This window comes from Ursus maritimus, unplaced genomic scaffold (assembly GCF_017311325.1).
Source record: "Ursus maritimus isolate PB19 unplaced genomic scaffold, ASM1731132v1 scaffold_27, whole genome shotgun sequence".
Classification (NCBI taxonomy): domain Eukaryota; kingdom Metazoa; phylum Chordata; class Mammalia; order Carnivora; family Ursidae; genus Ursus; species Ursus maritimus.
This window is the reverse complement of record NW_024425230.1, coordinates 29440986-29446784: the sequence shown is the minus strand read 5'-3', so window position 1 is coordinate 29446784 and position 5799 is coordinate 29440986. Positions and strand designations below refer to the sequence as shown.

Genomic DNA, 5799 nt, shown 5'->3' with positions numbered 1-5799 from the left:
AAATAAAGTCCGAGAAAGTCCCACAATGTTCCTTGGCTCTCTTGTCCCTGCAGCTTGCAGAGACCCCAACTCCCACCACTCTCTTGAACCCACACTGCAAACTGCAGCCATACTGAGCTATTTAGGGCTCCCCGAGCCTTCAAGGGTTCCCATCATTCCCTGCCTTTGTCCAGACTGTTCCCCCACCTGGGATCCCAGTTCTACTAAGCCTTCCCATCAGCCCTCCCCTTTTTCCTGCTTTCTGTGGACCTCGGACACCACCTCTCTACCTTTATCAGTTGTTTCTTCGCACCTGTCTGTTGGCCTAGCAGTTATCCTACTGAGAACCCCCTGACAGTAAGGTGAAGCGGCCCTTCTAGCAGACTGCAGAACAGAACCTGTCACGTTGTCACGTTGTCACGTTGTCAGAGCCAGGAAACGTATGAAAGAATGAGTGAATGAATGCTTACTAGTAGCTGCGAATGGGGCCTACTCTTCACTACAGATCCGAGGACAGAGGCCCAGGACCGGCCTCGATCGCTTCTACATCGGGGGACCGGAGCCCAGAGAAGGCTCGGAGGTCGCCCCGCGGCGGCCTGGTCTGCCCTCTGGGTGGGACCTTGGGGAGCCTTCAGCGCGCCAGGCAGGTGGGGGCAGGGCGTGGGCGCGGACACACCCCCCGCAGTGCCCCGGGCGCCCGGCAGGGGGCGCCCTCCTCCGGCCCACGCCCCGCCGCGCGCCGGGCAGGCCCCCTCGCGCAGGCGCGCTGCCGCGGGCGGAGGATCCGGGCCGCGCTTCCTCTCGCCAGGCCTGCGAGCTTCCTCCCAGCGGAGCCCCGGGCAAGCCGAGCTTGGCCGCCGCCGCCGCCACCGCCGCCGCCCTCCCGCTCCCGCCCCACCCCGCACCCTGCCCGGGGGGCCTGCCGGGGTGGGGTCCGAGCGGGGCGACCGCCCGGCCGCGCCGCCGTCGGGGCCGTCTCCCGGCCAGCGGTCCCTCCCGCCCCAGCCAGCCTGTGGCCGCCAGAGCCTCCGGGGCGTGGAGAGCGGGGAGCCTCCGCGGCCCCCTATCCAGCGTCCGGGGCAGCCCCCGGCAGCCGGCGCGACGTTCCAAACTCGAACCTCGGTGGCGGCGTTCGGAAGCGGAACTCTGCCGGGGCCGCGCCGGCTACATTGTTTCCTCCCCCCGACTCCCTCCCGCCCCCCTTCCCCCGCCTTTCTTCCCTCCCCGACCCGGGCCGCGCGGCCATCCCCCTGCCTCTGTCTGGCCGTCCCTCCTCCCCCTCTTTTCGCACCAATACCTCTTTGTACCGCACCCCCCGGGGACCCCTGCGCCCCTCCCCACCCCCCTGGCCGCATGGACCGTCCCGCAGGCCGCTGATGCTGCCCACAGCGAGGTGGCCCGGACCGCAGTGCCCCGAGAGAGGTGAGTGCCTGGAGGGCCTGGAGGAGGTGGGCGTCGGAGTGCTTCCCGAGGGGATGAGGGTGGAGGTCGCACGTCCCGCTTCTGTTGCTTCCGTTGCAGCTGCGGTCACGTCCACTCCCATCCCCCACCTCCCTTACCCCCTCCTTCCCGGTTCGAATTCTCCCGGGAGTCACTGTCAGTTCGACCGGGAGGGGAGCTCACCAGGGAGGTGCTGCCCCGTGAGCCCCACGGACTTCTCTCAGGCCACTCCGAGTCTGTCCCCTCCTAACCACCCCCCTCCCGTGAAGGGGTTGGCTGGAGCCTGGAGGGAGGGGGCAGCATGGGCCAGGACCCTGGAGGATGGCCACTTTGCTGTCCCCTGGCCTGCCTTGTTCTGAACCCTCCCTCATTCCCCCACCGAGGAGCCAGCTGGCTCTTCTTAGGAAGCCCATGGCCCATCTACCTCCCTTGAGCGTGCCAGCTTGCCGGAGGTTGCGACCCTCCGCCTCCCAAAAGACCAGGCCTAAGCTTAGGGACCTGTGACCCTTGGGTGGGGAAACTGGGTAGGGCCTCTGTGTGGGTGGACATGACACTGGGCATTAGGACCATGCCCCCACCTCCTGGCAGCCTGGTCATTTCATTCTCCCAGACTGCTCAGGGCTCAGGCCAGGTGTCAGGAAGAGGCGTGTCCAGCCACCAGATCCTTGGAGCTTAACTAGGGGTTCACCTCCCCTCCCATTTTGTGGACCAGGGTACTGAGGCTCAAAGGGGGGCTTGCTACCCCAGGTCTCTGGCAGAGTTAGGCTGTCTGTCCTTTCATCTCGGCCCCACCAAGCTGCACTGCTCTGGCTGGAGGGAAACCAGGCAGGTACCTTCACCCACTAGGGACCCAGGCCCCCAGCCTGACCCAAGGGACCTTGTAGGGTGAGCACGTGCTTGCCTACAGAGGGCTTCCGGCCCCAACTCTGCCTGGGTCTGGGCTCAGGCAGCATCGGTACTGCCCAGAGGATTTCCCCTTGGTGCCTGAGGTGGGTCCCACCGACAGGGGATGTGGTGGGAGAGGGCACCTAGTCTGGTGTGGCCTTGGCACTGAGTTGAAACAGCCTGGTAGTCAGTCCTGCCCCAGGCCTCCCGCACATTTGGCCCAGCTGGCACGGGAGCAGCCAAGTTCAGAACATGAGTGGGATCCAGATGGGGAAGGTGAGAGCCCTGTTTCCACAGCTGTGACATAGGAACGTTGTCAGAGTGGGCACACGCAGGGGGCCTGTTCCAAGCTCCCCACACTTTGGTGTCTTTTGTGGTGGGGCCCTAACGGGAACAGGACAGAGACGGCAGGAGGGAGGTTGGGAGTGTGGCAGGACCCTCTTGCTCCCTGGAGGGTAGGAGGTTCCCTGGAGGATGCTGAGCTGTGTCTGGGCCCCCTTGGGGCTGCTGGTAGTTTTGTCCTGTTCAGGACGCTGCCCTTGATGTAGAGGTTTTTTTTCCAGTTGCCCCGACATGCATAGTGGGGGGGGACCCAGATGTGGTGGGCCTGCGAGGCTCCCCACACCCGGCCCTAACTTCCTTTCCAGCCTGGGGGCCTGGGACTGAGGCCTGAAGCTTGGGCGCTTTTATACCGTGAGCTGTATGGGTGCGGCCTCAGGGTCCCAAGGCCTTTGTAGAAAAGGGCCCGGCTTTAGCGCAAGTGCAGAGATCGGTTTTTTATCTGCTGAGCTTGGTGCCTTCCTGCCTCTCAGAAGTGGCTGCTCTTCTCTCTGCGTCGGGTCAGGGGCAAGGAAGGATGCGATGATAGTCTCCAGGGCCACTGCAGGGGGCACGAGGCCCCCCGAGGCTGAGCACCGTGGAGCAGCCCAGAGGACAGGCAGGGGCTGAGGCCCAGGATTCGCAGTGTGCGGTGGAGCTGCCCCAGCAAGCCGCCCGCCGGCCCCCTCGGGCAGAACGGCCTGGGTCCTGTTCTGGGCTCTGTCTTTTGAGGTGTTTCGAAGCCTTGACACGTAGCCCCCAAAGAAAGAGGTGTTCGGTCCGGGGAAAGAGAAGGTAGGGAGAGCCCCGCAGGTGTCTGAGGGGCTGTTTGGTATCAGAAAGGTGGTCCTGGGGAAGATGTCCCAGATGTCAGGGCCAGATCTGGGGGGCAGTCGGGTCCCAGGGAAGCACACCTGAGCTCAGGAGAAAATGGTGTACATATTACTTTCTTAATGCAGAAAACTTAGAAAACGACACCAGAATCACAATTTCTTCATCAGAGGAGCGACTGTCTGCATTTTGCAGTTCCCTCCCGGTCTTTTCCTTTTTTTCCTTCCTGGCTGTTGTCATTTGAATGTGCGCACCATGACACCTTTTTTCCTTTCAGTTCTGTGTCTCTGGGCATTTTCGCACGTTGCCACCCGGGGTGTAACTTCGCCTCCGAGAAGCTGCGCGGTGTTCCAGACCGCTCGGCTGCGGCAGCCTCACCCAGGCCCCCTGACTAATAAGCTCCGTGTTTCGCCTCTGTCGCCAGTACAGCTGGTGGGACCGCAGGCCCCCAGAGCAGCCTGGGGTGTGGCAAGGAGTGGGCAGCTTGGCACCCAGCTGATGTGGTTCCAGGCCCAGCCATGCCATTCAGGCTGGTCACCTCAGGGGTGGGGTTCCTTTATTACACCATGGGACGGCCATACCTGGGGCAGAGGGGAGTGTGAGAAGAGTCCGAACTAGCTAACCAAGGTACTAGAAAGTACCTGGCACCGCCCCTAGCCTCCGGTAAGCACTTTGTAAGGAGAGGGTGGCGTTGTTCCCAGAGCCTCCCCTGCAGGCCGCCTCCGTGTGGGGAGATGCCTGGGCCAGGGCTGGCTGGTGGCTCCCCCAGCCGAGGGCTGTTCTGGGCCCGTGGAGCCCTTCTGAGAGCCTCTGTTCCTGAGGTACTGGACCACATGGGCCACTCCCCATCACCATGTGATTGGCTGGTCCAGGACATGGGCCTGACCCTCCCCATCCCCCTTTAGTCTCCCAGCACCACAGCTGCCTGACAAGGCCTCTCCTCTGAGAGCCCGGCTGCCTCCTGCCCCAAGCTAGCTTCAGCTACTTCCTAGGCCACCCCAAATTTCCCTAGTGGAGCCAGAGGCCTCCTTTCCCTGGGAAAACCACAACTTGGGCAAAGAGGCCATTCATCCTGAGTCCCAACCCGGGGACGGCACCAGCCTCATCTCCCTACCCTTTCCCAGTGGCAGGGGGAAGGGAAGAAAAGTGGTGGTTGTTGGGGGGGGGGTGGCAGGGTTTCTAGCCGCCCAGATGGGAGTTGGAAGGGAATGTAGGTGGTCCACAAATCTCTGGGGAAGTCTTGTGTGTTAGCGGCCTCCTCTTGGGCAGCTGGTACCTGGGTCTGACCTGAGTGCGTACTGCTGTGGCACCCCCTGCTGCTTCTTGTTCTGCTTCTGTGGGGACCAGAGTAATTGGGAGTGCCGTCCTGGGGCCATGCCGTGGGCAGTAGGAGGAAATCAGTCTCAACTTGGCAGTCCTGGGGCCTGAGAGACCATAGCCCCAGATGACCCTAGGGTAGCCCAGGACTAACCTAGGCAGGAGGTCCTCCCCGAGGTGGCCCATTCAGTGCAGAGATCCCCCAGGCACAGGACCTCAGATTCAAGCTGCTAGACATTCGCCTTGGAGTGTCTCCCTCCTGGTCTTGGCGCAGGGGAAGTGGGCATTACAACTGCCCTCCTGTCCCACAGCTCGGGCTGGGATGAGGTCACAGGGTGGGGTCCCCTCCAAGATGCTGGCCTGGCTGGGGCAAGCCCTTTGGGTGTTTCTCGGTCCCCCCGCCTTGGTTGGGGACAGGATGGGTGGAGGAGCAGGCTGCCCTCCACACCGGGCAGGGAGCACTGCCTCCCTCCCTCCTCTCCTGTGGGTCCCTTCATTTGAGGGCTGGAAATAGAATCCGCTAAGTAATGATTAAAGTCAAATTCAGACCTAAAAATAAAGAGCTGGTGGAGGAAGAGCTAGTGTGCTCCCTGCGTGGCTGAGGGGAGAAGCGAGCAGGGCGAGGCTAGCTTCGGGGGCCAAGCCCCTACTTCTCGAGAGAGGCCAAAGCCCACTGGGGGAGCAGGAGTCCTCCCCCAGTGGGGGGCATCTCTTTTATCCGCCATGATGCCGCCTGCACCAGTTGGGCAGAGTGGCAACACCAGGGAGAGAATCCCATTTTTCCCCTGGGGAGACTGAGGCCCAGAGGGGGAAGTGTTTTGTCCAGCTACTGTCCAAGAGCTCCCCTTGGCAGGTGCCCAGGGACCTGAGGGCCCCACACAGCCCAGTTTGTCCTTTCTGCCTGCTCAGTTTCTCTTCCTGGTTTTGAGGTACTGCAATGAGAGGAGCTTCTCATCACACACTAGCTATGCACGCCTCGGTGGTGCTGGGCCTCCGACCGCAGCTTCCCTCCGTCTCCCTGCCCCCCCC

At 62.7% G+C, this 5799-nt stretch overlaps 1 protein-coding gene across 4 annotated transcripts in view; it reads left to right on the top strand.

The window, feature by feature from the left end:
- Positions 1-1224: 1224 nt before the first annotated feature.
- The window catches only part of CSK (C-terminal Src kinase), an 18103-nt gene continuing 13528 nt past the window's right edge, over positions 1225-5799 (top strand). For 2 of the 4 annotated variants that reach the window (XM_040642992.1, XM_040642993.1), the window contains exon 1: positions 1225-1401. The gene's annotated coding sequence lies outside the window, so the exon portion shown is untranslated. The remainder of the gene's footprint in view (positions 1402-5799) is intronic. The other 2 variants (XM_040642994.1, XM_040642995.1) reach the window with 2 other exon arrangements.